This window comes from Cavia porcellus, unplaced genomic scaffold (assembly GCF_034190915.1).
Source record: "Cavia porcellus strain 051 isolate PalLab524CR breed Dunkin Hartley unplaced genomic scaffold, mCavPor4.1 scaffold_10, whole genome shotgun sequence".
Lineage (NCBI taxonomy): Eukaryota > Metazoa > Chordata > Mammalia > Rodentia > Caviidae > Cavia > Cavia porcellus.
This window is the reverse complement of record NW_026947493.1, coordinates 26,285,086-26,303,154: the sequence shown is the minus strand read 5'-3', so window position 1 is coordinate 26,303,154 and position 18,069 is coordinate 26,285,086. Positions and strand designations below refer to the sequence as shown.

The 18,069-nt window shown below is 44.2% G+C and overlaps 1 protein-coding gene and 1 long non-coding RNA gene across 2 annotated transcripts in view; one reads left to right on the top strand and one right to left on the bottom strand.

Moving 5' to 3' along the window:
- The window catches only part of Prickle2 (prickle planar cell polarity protein 2), a 301,419-nt gene that overhangs the window by 135,547 nt on the left and 147,803 nt on the right, over nt 1-18,069 (bottom strand). The window lies entirely within an intron of this gene.
- LOC134477858 (uncharacterized) lies at nt 53-11,189 on the top strand. The gene is made up of 4 exons (XR_010050102.1): nt 53-816; nt 3,672-3,972; nt 6,075-6,169; nt 9,849-11,189. It is a non-coding gene; the product is annotated as an uncharacterized LOC134477858 (long non-coding RNA).

Genomic DNA, 18,069 nt, shown 5'->3' with positions numbered 1-18,069 from the left:
ACAGCGCCGCGGGCCGCGGGCCAATCGGAAGCCCGCTCAGAGCAGGGCTTTAACACTGGGGAGGCTCGGGGCCCAGCCAGGGCCTCCCCAGCGCCCCAGCCCCGGCACCGCGGGGAGGAAGGAGGCCACCCAGACGAAGGGCCAGCCCCTCCGGGCCCCTAGGTAGCTCCAGGCCAGCCTGGACCACCGCGCGCCGCCCTCCAGCCCCGCCGCGCCCCCGGCTCCTCGGGCCTGCACTCTGCACCCCGGCCCCTCCTCCGGCTATGGATGAATGGAATGAACACGGGAAGGACGAAGAGCCAGGCGCGGTGGCGCACGCCTGTAATCCTAGCGCTCTGAAGGTTGAGGCCGCAAGTTCGAGGCCAGCCTGGGCTCCAAAGTGAGTTCAAGGCCAACCTGAACTGCATAATGAAACCCTGCCTCAAAAATAAAAATGAAAAGGAGAAGAAGGAGGAAGAAAGGAAGAGGAGCTAGCTACACAGGCCTGCTGCAGTGCCCATGCAGCTCTTAGTTAAGAAGCAGTGTTGACTACAGACACACGATCTGCCCTCTGACTCTCACGGTCACGGAGCCTGGCATCGGTTTCCTTACACAGCCTTGCAGAACAGTCCTCCTGCAGGACCACAGCCTGCTGTGTGGCTGAGCCTGCTGTGTGGCTGAGCTGAAAATGTGCAGCTGGACACAGGGCTGAGCTCGACAGCTGCTTGGACTTCCTCATGAGCAAAGTCACTCAGGAGACAAAAGATGACATGGGTCCTTCAGTGGCAGGTCCCATGCCAGGTGCTGGGGTCACCAATACTGGGGTCACCAATAAAGGTAAAATCTTTGTTGGGCTGGGTGGGGTGCAGTGGGGTACAGGAAATGAATAGAATTAGGTTAAATGATACACAAGGAAAGATGTATACAGCTATGTTTGCTGTAGCATCAAAATAAGTGCAAACCTAATTGTCCAACAATAGGGAGCATGACTAAATAAATTATCATACATCTCACATACATCCGCATACTGGAATATTATGCAGTCATGAGAAAAGTACAGAGCTAAAGATACCAACAGGTAATGTACCTGAAGTACACAATGAAATACAGTGTGGGCAGAGTCAGGTGCATCACTTTTTTATAAACAAATATTCATGTTTTGTGTGTACATATGAGTGCTGTATTTATACAGTGCTTCCAGAGGGCTGAAGATGTAGCTCTGTGGCAGAGCATTTGCTTAGTATGCACAAGACCCTGGGTTCAATCTTGAGTATCACAAAAAGTTCTAGAAAAATGCTTAAACGTTGTCACTACTGACAAGGTAGTTTAAAGATCTAACAGATTTAAAAGGGAGACTAAGGTTTCTATACATTTCTTTATGTATTACCCAAATGTCTTACCATGAGCTGATAAGAAACCCCTGGTTCTGGCAAAATGGCAAAAGGTGACAGCTTGAAAACTTCAACCCTTTAACACCTAGATAGCACTAAAGTTTCTTTCAAATTCATAGCTGATTTAAGTAAGGAGGGAAACTACTCAGGAGGCAACATAAGGAGGTCACTAAAAATAAGAGTGGGCTGTGTGAACACTCATACTGTGGCTGTGAGGTGGAAGGGCAGCTGACCACATAGAAGGTTTGTCGTAGGTCCGTAGAAGCTCCGGTTTTAAAGCCCATGTGGGAGACAGACAAGGCCTTGGGAAATAAGAAGCAGGGAGTTATTATAAAACGCTTGGAGGACTCACGGGGGCTTTGCACGCCGTGAACACACCAATTAGAAAAGCTGCCCATAAGACCACAAAACTCATCGCCCCCGTGTTCTTGGTGGAAAGGAAAGTCTCAATTTAGCATTAGAAACTTGAGGTCTGAGGCTTTTTGGAGGTGGAGTACAAATAATAAAAGTCATGATTGTTGAGTCTGAGTGGAAAATTAACATAAAAATTGGTCTTGCTCATGATATGCCAGAAATAGTTTACAGGAGCAAATGAAAATGTTCCCTGGAGAGCCAATCCCCCACCCTCAGTTGCAACCATTCTTGAAAAGCATTAGTTCCCCAAAATAAATTTCCTAGCACACAGAAAACTGGCAAGTCACAAGTCAACACATAAGAAGAGCAAAGACTCAAGAATTAGAGGTCATACAACAACATTACAAAAAAAAAAAAATAACATGAAAGGAGAAAATTTAAAATGATGTAAAATGTTGGTGCTACAACTGGAACCCTAAGAAAGAACAAAACATGATGATCATCTCTCTTCTGTGATCCACTAAAATAAAATCTCACTGCCTAGCTTAAGTAGGAAATTGGATCCCACTGAGGAGAGGAATACCAGACTAAGGACAATATATACAAAATGAACCACAGAAGGTAAAGATGAGAAAATGTGTGTGAGAGGCTAAAAGATGTGGAATGCAGGCGAAGAAGGCCCAACATATATCTAACTGGACTCCACAGAGAGAGAGAGATTAGAGGAAACCAAAGGGAGCACTCACTGAAGATATATCGGGTGAGGATTTTCTGGCATTTATAAAACCCATGCATCGTTGCAAGAAGCACGAGGCATCTCAAACAGGATAGATAAACTGAAGAATATTTGCATGCATTAATTATTCATAAAAGTACAGTTAATGAAAAACAGAAGTGGGGAAAAATGAAAGAGCTTAATAATGCAATGACAGAGGTAAGGAAACAGAAGGCCCTCAGTCGTCAAGAAGAGAGGCAACTTCTGCATTCCATATGTGCAGCCAGAATATATTTCCCCCAATCCTTTACACATAAACACAGTGAATCCTAAACAACAGCAGGTGCCTAAAGACGCGGCTGTACATTGCTCGTGGTGCCAAGGGATGAAGCAAAGGGACAGAGATGTAGCGAAGACGAATATACTTAGCCACCCAGTGGGAGCAGCAAACCAGCAAAAGCCACCAAAACAACCAGAGCCCCTGCCCTTGAAAGCCTCACTGTGGCTGTAATAGCAACAAGCGACTACTCCATCACCAAGTGAGAGGGCAAGAGGGAACCTGAGCTGCCATGGAAACGCAGAGGAAGAGCATCTCCACCGCCCTGCAGAGAGAGGAGGGACTCGGGGAGGGCTCCCTGGAGGAAGGTTTGTCAACTCCTGGAGGAGCAGGTATCTTCAGAGCAGAAGACTTCAGAGTTAGGCCTGCTTTTAGATACCTCTATGGCCACTTTCTGTCTTGTGACTCCACCCAAGTTGTATACACCCATGCTGTAAGCTGCATGGACCTCCTGTGTAACATGGAATTTTTACTGGTCTTGTGGCTGTTCTGAGGTTCAGGAGAATACATAAAAAGCACTCATCAGAATGCATTTTCTATCACTGATTTTATTAAATGGTGACCTACTATTATTAGTAGATAAAACCTAGAGCTAGACAGAAAATCCTTCCTGTGTTCAAAGACATTTTCTTCCAGAAGCTAAATAGGACAGATGTTTTGGCCTATTTTCATGAAACTACCCTGAGAAATACAAAGTGCTTACTGAGTTCCTACCCATTAAAATGCCTCATATGCCATCAAAATGCAGTTATCAGATCTGGTTCCTTTCATAAAAAGACTGAAAGTCTACTTCCCCCCAAAATAATAAAGACTGTTTGTATTCAGGGTCAAGTAAGTGATTCTTGACAGTGTTAAAAGCTGCATCTGTGACTGAATTCCTGTCCATGTCATTAAGCTTTCAGATCTGCAGCACACCACCAGGTTAAAAAAAATTCCGACTCCAGCAGGAAAGGATTACACAACAGCTTTGTGAATGACTGGAACAATGGAGGAGGAGGAAATTTGTAAAATCCAACCAGCAATGCCAAGTCTCTTGGACTTTTACTTGGTGGATAAGAACCGACACTGATCTAGCCCATCTGCAGGAATGGCCTGAATTAAAGTGGATGCAATTCAACAAAGGCAAATCCTGGACCTGCCCTTCAGAAAAGGCACTGACCTGTAACATCTTAGAGAGAGGAAAGAACCGGCCCCAGGTGGGTTTGCTCATTCATTCCTTCATGAACCATATAGGACAGTGATTACTGTGGAAAGGGCTTGCCTGGCAGGCTGGTGGGCCAATTGGATGTGGCACCTGTCATCAAGGGGCATACACTGCAGGGCTCTGAACTCTTCCCCACAGGAAGCCCTCCTAGCCTCAGGCACCCTGTCTTCCACCTTCCCCCACCCCATGGCTCCTTAACGTCTGTAAGCCATTTGGGTGGCACTCTAGGGATTCAGAATGGCAAGTGACTTCTGTTTCTTGGGCTACCTGTGACTGATTGGTAGTGGCTTCTCCAAGTGCTGAGTTGACAAGAACTCCAAGGCTACTCTTGGCAGGAAAGCATGCTATGATTGATTAATGATATATGTCATGTCACTGAATATGAAGTGACAGCATGGGTGACATCCCCTGCTTAGTCCAACCCTTCATTCCGAGGAGGAAGAGACAGACCCTTCTTTCTTCTTCTTCTAGTATTTTAAATTCAGCAGCATTATCAGAGGCAACTAAGGAGAACTTCCATATCTGAAATGTGGCTGAGAGAGGAAAAAATTCCGGGCTTGGAATATTTCTGATGAGCTTTTAAGATATGAACTCGAATCCTTTAGAAGCCTTTTGTGTCCTGTAGCAAATGGACTAAATAGGGAAAGCTACCAACTTTGATCTCCCCAGGAGCTACAAAGCACACCCCCTCCTCCATATGCACAAGATTACATTAAATATATAATTTGAGGGTGTTGGAGTGTTTTAAATGTATTAGGGGTCATAAATGTTTAGAAAGCGAATATATTTCAGAAACAGAATGAACAAATACATAGAACAGCAATTAACATGTTATTTAAGGAGGGATAAAGATTTTTATCATCTTACTCTATTAAATGGTACAGATATCATCAGCCAAACAAAGGACAAGAAAAGCTCTTATTTATTTTCACACAGACACTTTATATCCTGGGGACTCTGTAACACTAACTGTGGAGATAGAGCTTGTCCCTGTGAGGCAGGTCCACGCCCAGTCTGTGCTCACATGCACCACCCACCCCATCACAAAGAGCCGGCTCCTTCCCTGCGAAGGACAGAAAGTACAAATGGACACAGATAAGCATAAGCTAACCCCAGCTTGATCCAGATACAAAGAACAAACTAGCATTTGGCTAATGCGCAGCTCTTCTGTCTTGCCAACTGCAGAGTGAACTTTATGGAGCCCAATGCTTAAGAACTAGGTCTAATTAATTCAGTTACATAAGCTCCAATGAAATATTAGGGGGAGGGGAGAAGGAGAGTGCCAAAGGGTGATGGGGAATAAGGATGAGAATAAAGAGAAAGTTGAGGAAAGGAGGGAGGAGATGAATTAAATAAATAAGAAAGTGTGGGACCACAGAGCTTACCTTGTGGAGACTCCAAGCACTAATGGCATCCCCTGTTGAAGAGGTGATTAATGAATGAGAGGAAGACCCACAAAGACTCTGCGGTTCGTGAAGTAATTAGATGAGGTCCCCCTGTCCTGTCACTCAGAAGTATATCTCGTCCTCAGGATTTCTACAGAGACCGCTGTAAGTCCCCTGCTGTGTCAGGTCGTATTGTATCGGCTCATATTTTCATTTATAATGGATAAATAAATTATGACGCATCCACACCACAGAATACTACTCATTAACCAACAGGGATGGGTGCAACCAGTGGAAGGGATGACTTTCAAGTCCTCTTTGCTAAGTGGAAGAAGAGCCGGAAAGGCTCCATGCCACACGGCTCTCCAGCACAGGCCCTCCGGCCCTCCAGCATAGGCACGATTATGCAGCAGGCAGCAGATCAGTTGTTCCCAGGGGCTGGGAATAGGAGGTGGCATTAGGTAGCCCAAGAGGACTCTGGGAGACAGCAGCACTGACTTGTTTCTTGATTGTCAGTGTGATTACATGACTTACGCAAAAACTCATGAATCTGTGTACCTATATGTGAATTTTATTGTATGAAAATAAAAATAGTGAACAACAAAACTCAGTAGATAAAACCCCAAATTTAAAACCATCCCTATATCATTTTGGTTTGAATTATTCTTGTATTAACTGTTTTTGCTGTTCTCTTGCTTGTTTTATAAAGATGTTTCACAAATGACTCAAAAAACAGGAACAGTGACCTGTCAACGGCTATGAACCTGACCCTGCTCCTTCCTTGAAGACAATGACACTGCGGAGGTGAGGTAACTGGGTCCCCAGTGAGTCCTCTTCGGGAATGTACAGTGCTTACGAGGTTTAGAAGACTGAGAGGACAAAGTTATTCTTTAACAATCGCTAACTTAGTGGAGCTAATGCACACACTGGCTCTGCAGTCCGTGTACATCTTTCGCATTGAGAAATTGTGTGATAGGTTTGAGAGTCCACGGGGGCAAGGGTAGTGGCATCCTTAGCCTCTAGCGACAGGCACTTGGCAGACAGCAGCATGGATGAGCAGCATCACTGCAGTGCACCCAGCACCACCCCAGCCTGCCAGCTCTTTGGATCACACTGCTCAGCAGCAGGGCAGGCTGGGGCCTTGATCTGGGCTGTCCCAAGGGTGAGCTGGCAGCCGGTCCCTGAGCATGAGTCCAGCTCAACATCTACCAGACACTGGACATCATCTTTGATTGATCCAGCTCTGTTAACTGTGGCTCACACAGCATGGCTGTGACCCCCCTCAACCCCCCTGCCGCTCAAAATGTGACACCTTAACTAAATAAGAGGAGCTGTTGTCAGGTGAGATGTGGATAGATTAAGAAAACATGCATGGAAACCACTTTAGAGGTTCCTCCAAAAATTAAAACTAGAAATTCTGTTCAACACAACCATTCCCCTTCTAGGTATCTAGGTATCTTCTATTATATTGATACATGCACACCCGTGTTCATAGCAGCACAACTCACAACATCAACTTGGAAGCGGCCTATGTGTACATCACTAGACGAATGGAAAAACAAAACGTGGTATTTGTACACCTTGGAGTGTTATTTTGCCATAAAGAAAGACCAGCTTGAGTCATTTGGGGAGAAATGGAATCTTGAGACCCATAATGTTAAGTGAAATAAATCAAACACATAAGCTTAAATACTATGTGGTTTCTCTTAAATGAGGAACCCAAAGCAAGGTGTTGCAGCACACATGTTAATCCCAGCACTCAGGAGGCTGAGGCAGGAGGATTGCTGCAAATTTGAGGCCTCCCTGGGCTACTCAGTAAGTTCAAGGTCCACCTGAACTGCACAGCAAGATCTTGTCTCAAGAAAGAAAGAAAGAAAGAAAGAAAGAAAGAAAGAAGAAAGAAAGAAAGAAATGGGGGTGGTGAGAGAAGGAGAGGGAGAGGGAGAGGGGGAGGGAGAGGGAGAGGGAGAGGGGGAGAGAGAGAGAGAGAGAGAGAGAGAGAGAGAGAGAGAAAGGTCCCCAAAATATAAAAAAAGCAAAATAAAAAATAGATGATAGGAAATAAGGAGACAGATTTTTTGCAAAAGCGAAGAGGCCAAGAGATGGACAGACAGGGAGAGAGGAGAGGAGAAAGGGGGGGTAAAAAGAACCCGGATGTACATGTACCATCTTCCCTCAAGGATTGTGACCATTGTGTACTGCCCATATGTAGTCATAATTTTCAGAAAGACGTATTTAGATGTGTGAGGCTAAAAATGCCATGACACCTGCGATTTGCTTTTCAATCCTTAGAGAGGAGAGGAGGGAGGCTGGGCAGGTGGAGGAAGGGAACAGGAAAACAGATGCAAATGCAGCCAGGTTTTGATCGCTTGAAACCTGTTAGGGGTGATTGCACTTGTCTCCTCACACTTGCACACGTGTGAAAATGTTCTTAACGGTACAGAAGTTCCAAGCAGGGCTGGGCGGAGTGGCCTTATGCCTCCTCCTGCCTGACACAATGGTTCTAAGATCACATGAGTTAGATTCACACCTTGTTCTGTTTGTCAAAATCTGTGTAAGTTTAGAGTCTTGTTTTGGTTCTTTGATCTGTCTTCCACCTTCCTCTGATTGAACCTTCTTTCTTCTATACCTAAGATTCCAGCTCCAAAAGCAGGTCTGTTTCTTTTTAAATGTATTTATCCAGCCTGTCTTCCCTATTGGCGAAGACAGTTCGTTCTCAGTGTACTTCCTGATGTTAAGTATCATCTAGTCTATCAGTTTCTGAATGTCAGACTCTGAGGATAGAAGAACCACCCAAGGCAGCTAGGCATGGTGGTTCAGGCCTGTAATCCCAGCCCTCAGGAGGCTGAGGCAGGAGGATTGCTGCAAATTCAAAGCCAGCCTGGGCACCATAGTGAGTTCAGTGGCAGCCTGAATTATACAGTGCTATCCTGTGTCAAAAAACAAAAAATAACCACCCAAGGAGCCAGGTATATTGTCACATGTCTGTAAATCTAGCACTCTGGGAGGCCGAGGTGGGAAGATTACAAATTGAAGTCCAGCATGGGTAACCCAGTGACTTAGTGAGACCCTTTCTCAAAATAAAAAAAAAAAAAGAAAAAAAAGAATTTTAAATGGGGTTGGGAATGCAGCTGAGAGGGAGGGCCCTGGATTCAATCCCCAGCACTTCAAACAAAACAAATACCCAACCCAGGGAATTCATCAATTCTGTAGATTCCTATACCTTGCCCTAGAAAGTCATTTGGATATCAAAGAGAGGCTAGAAGCTGTATTTTTAAAGCATTTTCAAAACCAAAGTAGTATGCTCATTACTCTTCCATTATATCATCAAGTAGGTTAAAAAGTGTTAATGAGTTACAAAGTCAAGCAGAATCTCTTGACTGCATCTGGAGGAGGGAGCCAGGGAATGGAAATCATCTCACTGATCACACCAAAACTTCCCAGTCTGCAGAGGAAACTGATGTTCCCAAGCTTGTAAGAGAATTTCTGGAAGAAGGAATTTGTATGGCCAGGAGATCAGAGAAATAGCATTTCTACTTCCTAGGCCTCAGTCTTGACACCTCTATGACTGGTGGTATGGGATGGTTCTGGCTTCATATTCCCAGGCATGTGGTATGTGCCTGTCCACCGTGCTGGCCTGGACTTTCTGGGCAAGCTTGCCCATCAGGCATTTGGGAAACAAGGAAGCATCGTATGAATTAATACCTCCTGCTCTGCTCTCACTGAATTCTTAAAATAGTTCTTTGAAGTAAGCACTGAGATGACCCCATTTTTGAGATGGGGAAACTGAGGCACAGAAAGGTTGTCACCTGCCTATGGGAACATAGTGGTAAGGATAGGATTCTTGCTTCCAGAGTCCTAAGAAGCACTTCCTGGCTGTGTCCTATAGCTAAGACGTACAGCCAGTACTAGCCTTTAGGCCTGCAAGACACTCAGAAGAAAGGCAGGACTATCATTTAACCCTACAAAGTCTCTGTGTTCTTGTATTTACTCATGCATTCATCCACCCATGCACCATGCCTTTCACTTAATAGTGTGTATTCACTGAATATACAACACACTATGGTAATATATTCTGGGGACACAGATAGTAAAAAAATAAAAGACAGAAGAACTCACAATTGGGCACTGTGGATGTGAGGTGGAGGGAGGAACCAAGAGTTTTTCTACATAAAGCATGAGTGTCATGAGGAAGCACTATGGGACAGCAGAATGAATGATTTGACCGGCACAGACATAGATATAAGTCCACAAGAATGAGTAGGAATCTCTAGATAGGAAAGGGGAAATTCAGGAAGGCAAAGGCAATTTCGGAGAATCACTGTGGCAAGAAAGAGACCCAGGAAGGGCAGGAAAGAGAGACTTCACAGCGCTGATCAATCTCGGCAAGACTGACATCTAGGTCCCCAGTAATCCTGCACTGTGTGTCAGGGGCTCTCTTGGGCATGCACAATGCTTAGCAGCACCCCTGGCTTCTCCCCAGTAATCACCAGACGTTATTAAAGTCCCGGCACAGCAGGATAATTCCCACGAAAGCCTGGACCAGCTGCCACATGGGGAGCTTGCACAGGAAGTGAAGAGATGCAGAGAGGAAGGAAGTCGCTGGTGGCTGAAAGGAGCCCAAGGAGAGCCTTTGGGTCCATACCATGGAATGCCAGTGGCAGGACTCCGCGAACTCTGAGCCCCTGCCAGCCACTTGGAAGCTCATTCCTCTGAGCAGGTGGCTCCAGGCCTGCGCTGCCCATGCAGTCTAGCGAGAAGTCCTTATCTTCTTGGTCAGGACATTGGTTACCAGCTCGGACACTGACTGCACTCTGTGTGCCATGCAGAATTCTGAGATGGACCCTATTTCCAGCCCTCACACCATCAACAACTTCTCTTAGTTGGTTCTGACCCACCACTAACTGAGAGGCTACTGTAAAGGGCCTCTCTGGCTACATCTGAGGTCCCCAGTGGGCTGACTTAAAGCATACTCTCAGAGCCTGGCCAACTCAGAGAACTCTTAGAGCTGGTTCTTCCTGAAGATAGAGACTTGAGGTAGAGGAGCATGTGACATAGCGGCCTTGAACAGAGAAGGGGCCATCCAGCAAGAACCCAAGCATGGCCTGCAGACATTGAGAGTGGTCTCTATTAGGCTGTAGCAACAGTGAGGGCCTTATTTCTGTCCCCACCCTGAGCAATCTTGTAAAAGAGCAGACAAGGACGCAGATGACCTCCAGAGAGCAGAGGAGCCAACCATGCCAAGCCTGAGGTCCTGGCCTGTGGAATGATGAGATACTAAACAGGAATTCTTTTAAGCTGCTAAATTTGTGGTCATTTGTTATGTGACCACAGAAAAAATACAACAATCTCATGATCCTTCAAGGTCCAGCTTGAATCCTTGCATGAAACCGCAGTGTGAACAGAGAGCAGAGTGGCCCCACTCCTCCTGCTGCCCAACATTCTACTTCCGTGACACCTTGCACTGACACACTACAGGAAGACAAGATGTGGCTAGAACCATCTGGGAAAGGAAGCATGATAAAATCCTGGGACATAGGTGCAGAGTGATTCTCAGAGCCCTACACATGGACTTCTCCTGGGAACTCCAGCAGGTTTTTGATAGGGTCTCCTGGACATGGTCAGCGTGAAAAGATAAAAAAGGAACAGTCACCATGATGCACTCACCATCTGGTCTCCTCACAGTGGCCACCCTCAGCTGGAGGGTGTATTTTATGTTTATTTTCCTACTTTTACTTAGCCCAAAATCACACTGCAGAGCCTATTGTTTTCCCTACCCTATTTTTTCCCCCCACCTTTAATAAATGTGAAACTTGCCACTATTTATGCTTGTTTCATTCAATTCTTTGTTCAGGACAGAAAGAAGCTAGAAACGCCTTTTAGAAGACTCCAGCATCCTAACATCTGGTAACATCTCCCCGGTGGGTATCTGGCTTATTGTTTTGGAGTGCATTTTGTCTTTCTGGTCCATAGAACCCTTCATTTCCTGTGCAAAAATAAGCACAAAAATAGTGATTGTATGTTCAAAGGTCCCTAGAACCTCTCACCATGCCTGTAATGGTGTTAGATCCATCGTAGTCATTAGTAAGTCATTGCAGATCGGTGGCCACCAGTCCTCTACTGCCCACCACTGGGTGAGGGGAGAAGATGGCTCCATACCACCCACTGCCCTAAGTTACTGCCTGATGGAACTGACTTGGGACAACATGCCAGCGTTCACAACAACCATCTACAAATCAGTAATTACTTACATGGTTCTCTCAGGGTCAGATGATGGCAAGTTCTGCCCTGAGGCCCCCAGTCAGGAATTAAAGCACCTGGAAGTTTGGACTCTGTTGTTGCTATCTCTGCACTCCTGCTAAACTCAAAGGGGAGATTTCCAGGTATGGGGTCTGTGGTTGAGTTTCTAGTCGAGAGATCTGCTTTGTGAGGTTTCCAAACTGAAGCCTACCATCAGCCTAGTTCATTAAATGGACTTCCTAAAATAAATTATAAATGCCTCTGTAAATTACATTAAATCTGACTGTATCCCTACTGGCCCAAGCACTCTTTACCAAGGAACTGGAAATTCATAATAATTGAACACTGAAAAAATTCTACTTGGAGCTAGATGTGGTGGTACATGCAAGCTGGTAATCCCCGCAATCTGGAGGCAGATCACTGGGAGTTTGAGGCTTAGCCGATGCTGCATAGCAAGTTCAAGACCAACCTGAACTACATAGACAGACCCTGCCACAAAAAACAACTATAAAAAATTCTATTCAGAGTATGAAGCTTTTGCCTTTAGGTCTTTTCCCTGGGTAGAGTCTAGAATTAATGCTTGTGAGACAGGAATTTACTAACCAGTCTATATGTAGTTTCCTTTTACTTCTGTAATTATCAGGAGGTCAGTTAATATGACTCTAATAATTATAATGCTTGGGGTGATTAGGTCTCAAAATTAGCTATGCCAAAGGAAAATAATTATGGACAAAATTGAGAGCCTGAACGTAAAGCTATGAAGCCACAGCCTTCCTGGGTAGCATAAAGAATTATCAGGCTGTGAAAAGGCAACCTTCACTCCAGCTCTCTGGTGAATTATGCTGGAGAAAAAGAAGAGCACAAGTTACCAAGCAGAGGACATGAGCTTGGGAAGGCAGGACTCAGAGTGAGTGAACAGACCCTGCAGAGGCAGAGTGCGTTTCTGGAAAGTGGAAGGCGCTCTTCTCACTGCTGATGTGGCGGATACTGTGCCTGCCCCAGGTGCAGCCTCCGCTGAGACACAGAATGAACCAAGGAGTTCTCTGGGTAACATGAAGTGGAAAACAACAAGGAAAAACAAAGAAGATGAAGAGACAGTGCCGCTCTCTTCAGATCTCTTTTGCAGCTCAGAGCAGGCTCCGACTTAGCCTCCTAAATACCACTGAGTGTACCCACCTGTAAGCCTGTCCATCCCCAGTCACAATCACCTTTGTGGCATCACATACTCACACTCCCAGTCACGCACCAGATGTCACTCCAGCCTGTCCTCAACACTGTGCACTTCTCCGTCCTTGCCTCCAGGCCCAGGCCTGGGCACTTTCAGCTTTTTCCTGGACTTCACATCAATGCCCAGAACTTGTCCCTCCTGCCACCAGCCCTACTCCAACCCCATTTTGCACACTACAGCAGGAGCTGTCATGCTACAAGATCCATCTCAGTATCTCATTGCCTACTTTCCTGTGACTCCCCAGTACCTTGGGATAAAGGAACCAGATTCACAAAGCCCTTCGAGATTTGACTCTAGTTTGTCATACACACTTTCTTTGCCAAAATTGTACCCCAGTTTCTCATCACTGCACTTGAGCTAAACTGACTTGTGTGCAGGATTTCCCATTCTTGTTTTTTCTCTCTCTGCTCCCTGAGACCTGCAATGATGCTTTCTACTCCTCCACATCTGTCTTGTTTGCCTCTGGGTAGTCCTCTCCGGAGCCCTATCTGTGGACTAAAACAGCAGATAGCGTGCTTCTGATAAATGACTGGCACGGGCACATATCTCTCGAATAAATGAATAAGTCCATTTACGAAAGCAATGAAAGTGGCCAAAGAACAGAGTCTTCTGGAAGCCAGATCAATGTCTGTAATTGTGGCCAACTTCTTTTGGATCTCAGAACACCAATTCATATGTCCTTGGCGAGCCAAGCCTTTGATAGATGGAATTCTTATGTTGGGGACAGGTCATTTATTGTCTCTGAGCCTCAGTTTCCTTATTAATAAGAGAAGAATGGTTCCCACTTTGAGAAGATGCTAGAATAAAGAAACTAAAAGGGTGCTCTGAAAGACCTCGCACAGTGCCTTATACAAAGTGCTGGGAGTCCTCTGCATTTTAACAAGTAGGTCAAAGCCATTTCATACTTGCAATATGATTACCATAGTAATGGCTGTATTTTATAACCTGCAAAATGCTCCCATGGAGACCAGTAGAGACAGCTACAGTTTGTAACAAAAATAATAATTTCAGCCCTGCAGAATAAGCTCCTCTTAAAAACTCTCTTGCTGCAAGTATTAATTTTTGAGGCTCCCACAATATTTGGAAACAGCAAATACTAATGACTAACTAAAGACATGCTCAAGAGCAGTTGATCTCAGTAGCTTTATGTTCAGAGAGATGATAATAACAATAATGACAATAATAATAGCAGCTAATGCTCATGGAGTGTTTGAAGCAGACTGTCCACAAAAACAGTTTGTGGAAGTTCCCCATCAGTACCCACCCTCTTGAGTAGTCTCCTCGCCTCCTGACTGTGGACGTAGCTACATGACTTGTTTTAACTAATGGGGCACTAGCAAATGTGACAGAAGAGACCTGAAAAGCAACTTTGTACTTAAAGTTTTCTTTTTTGCTGCTTGTGAGCACAAACTTGTGAATGTCTCCATTGGAATTGTCCCCCAACTACCCTAAACAGGAAAGCAAAATCAACCTGGACTATTTGGTCCTTTCCTAACAATTCAAATCACCAGAAACTATAAATGCATGTCCATGTCAGGTAATAAATTTCAGGGTACTTTGTTATGCAGCATGAGTAACTGATACAGCATTTACACTGTGTTGCACATTCTTCAGAGTTTTCCTGGGACAGCTCTTTGGGGGAGTCCTCACTCTGTAAATGAGGGAATGAATGAGGCACACACAAAACTGGTACCTCTGTCCACTATCCACCAGGAGAAGTGACAGAACCAGAACTTGAACCTAGTTGGTCTGGCACCAGATGGAGGGCTCTTTAACTCCACAGTACTGAGTCTCAACTCTATTTATTTTTGTCTGACAGAAATCTTTTTTTATATGATAGTTACAAAAGCATTACTTAACAGTTATGTCAATAAGACAACAGAATACTTGTTCCCTAAGGAAATCTCATAGGAGTAAATCTTAAGATTTTGAAGACTGCAGATCAAAAGCATCCCTACCCATCCACACACCAAAGTCCATTCTAAAACGCTTAACGATACGTATGATTTTTAGAATAAATTTTGAAAATATACAGTGAGTAATAAGTTTCAATTGGACTTAATTATTGTAAAATTTTAGGTTATATCTTACCTACATAAACTACAAAAACAATGCAGTCTTTTAAATATTACAGCATGGAGCATATAAAGTAAACGTGAGCCTCTGTCTTTCATCCTTCACCTTTACTCAGCAAATATAACATCTAGATAGTCCAATATGCATCTTTTCATATTTTTACTTTGATTTTGCAATCATAGTTATTAAAAGCCTACCAAGATACTGTTCTTTAAAACTGAAAATACAAAAAAATCAGTTGACTATAAACTCGAGTATATTTTAATAGGCTTGTCATTCTAAGAAGTTGTATAAAAACCTTAGTTCATTATAATCAAGTATCTATATTAATTGCACTTTATTTCTCCAAAGTGGCAATTATCCCTTCACCTTGCACAATCGACAGAAAAGTTAGCTTCTACAAGACACTTAAGGAAGCCATTCTTTTGTCCTTTTTAGTCTATAATAGAATTCTTATCTATCTAACTCTTATCTATGGCAAAGGTTTTACCATACCTTTCAAAACTGAAGTTAAATCCTCAGAACAGCAATGCTAGATAACAGCCAAGAAAGTATAAAACAAGTTTTTAGATTCACAAACAAAATAACTAGAGCAGGAGGCAGACACTTGTACAGAAGGTCACACTACTAGGATGGAGGGGTGTAGCTGCCTGGAACAGGTCCTCCCAGGAGGCAGGAGCATCGTATACATATACTGTACTTAGCTAAGAACAACAGAATGTCCATCTCTAATCAGATGACAGAATCACAGCAAAACATTCTTATAAAAACCAAAAGCATCCAGCTGGAAATTCATTTTTTTAAAAATTCAATTTATTTTTATTTGGATCGCAAGGTTTTACCCCACTGCTAACTGGCCTTTGTATGGAATTAAGAGGTAAACGCTCCCCTGGAAAAGATGACCTGTGCATCCATTCTGCCTCGATTTCCTCCTCCTTCCTGTATGCTGTTTTGGAGGATTACTGGCTAGAGATTGTGACTGACGGGGACTGTTTCATTGCAATTCAGATTCCATGAGGGACACTTATTGACTGGGCAAGGAGACCAATACCCTTTGGTTTTACTCGTTCATTCATCTAGTCCTCCTTACTGAATGCCTATTTACATCAGTCATGGCACACGGGCTTGGAACTAAGAATGAAGGAGACATAAAAAATGTAAGATCTATCCCAAAGGAAAATACAATGATTTAAAAGTCTCTGGGTCTTTTCCCTTTTGACAACCCTAATTAGACTCTGCACAATGTTTTATAATTGACATCATGTGATTTATTTGAAGCTGTTCGGGCATTAAACACTCCTGTGTGCCAGGTACTGTGACCCAGCTGTAAATACAAATGCACTCTATGTCCAGCAAGCCATAGCTCAGGCCCTCAATCAACAAGTAAACATGCACAGAGGTACAGGGACCATAAAATGAAGTTTCTGTAAAAATATTTCTACTCATGAAGCAAAATGTCTTTTTGCATTGAGTGATTAATGGAAAGGCATCTCCAGTACAGTAATTCTCAAATTTGAATGTGCACAGGAATTTCCTGGCCCCTTGTTAAAATGTAGATTCTGATTCAGTGGGGCTAGGGCAGGCCTGGGATCCTGCATTTCCACCCAGTTCCCAAGGGAAGATGAGGTTGCTGGTGTGGGGCACCCTTGGGGTGACCAGGCCCAGCACAAAAGAAAACTCTGGCCAACAGATGTGTGTGTCTGGCTCCTCTGGTGTTGTGGAAAAGTCTCTGTGAGCTGCCAACTTTTAAAAATCAGGATATATATATATATATATATATATATATATTCATATTCTAGCTCTTTTGAGAAAATTTAAACTCTAGGAAACTAGGCCCTCAATTGTCCCAAGGTATAATCAGCAGCAGGCAAGTAGAGGCCTGTGATCTTGGGTTTCTCCAGTCACCTCCACCCCTGCAGGAGGTCTTACCTGTGCCAACTTTGCCCTGTGGATATCCCTCCCCTTAGTTATTTGCATTTGCAGTCCTAGTATTCGGAAAGGGCTAACAACCCTCCCAAAGACCCCGCATTCCTCCCTCGGTAGCTGCTCATCTGGCAGGAATAGGTGCTATCTGTTCATCTCAAGGAAGACCGACAGCCTCCTGTGGAAGCAGTGCAAGGCTCTGTTACCAGATTCATAGGGCTGGGCAAAGGCCTGCACTGCTCCAAGATGGCCTCTCCATGTGCCCATTAAGGAACTAATAGGGCACTTACAGAAGGATGTGCATGGACACTGCATGTTTTTACCTGCAAGGCACTTACTTGCTGCCAATCTGGGTGCAGCCTGGGAAACGGGCTTGGCTGAGGCATCTGTGGTCCTCACCTTAAGATGTCAGCAGTTGAGAGCACCTGGAACCATTTCTCACATGCATGTTCTGGCCAGAGGTAGGGGAGGGAAGCATCTGGACAGAATGCATTTCTCGGCAAATGTGTGAGTGGGTGCAGCCTGCACTTCCTTTCATCTTGGAGTATTAATCAGCATGATGCACCTGGGCACTTTTACATTTGAATAATTTCTCTTCATTCAAACGATATAGAAATGTTCCGCTTTGTAGCCCAGGCTCCTACACTTACAAAAGCCCTCACAAGACATTCCTGACAACCGCGTATTAATACTCAGAGCAAAAGGATGATCAAACTTTGAGGGTCGATTGATGAGAAATATACCAGAAATCACTTTCTGTCTGCTGCTCCTGATGGGTCTGTCACTTTCAGTGACGAGAAAGATCTATTATTACTCTGGTAGGATTTGAATTAGGGCTCGTGAAAAAGAAAATCTGCTGTTTCTTCCATTTGTGACTGCCCCCACGCATCCTGTTCGTCACTTTTCTTTACCAGGACCGTATTTACGAGCCTTTCTAGGATTTGCATCCATCTTTACCTGTCACTGCTGAGTTGTGAGGCCAAAACTTAGCATTGTCATTGAGTCTGAGGTATGAGATGGAGTGAATATGTCTTAAAAATTTTATCATGTAGGAATAAATGCTTAAAGTGCCCCAAGGGAAAATGACGCAGCTCAGAACACATGAGTGTTAAGTGCAGGCACATAATCATGCTCACAGAGACAAAATAAACTTGTGGTAATAATAAGAACAAACAGAGAAAAACTTAATTCCTTTGACAGAAACAGAATTGGGCACTCTTAAAACACTTTGAAGATT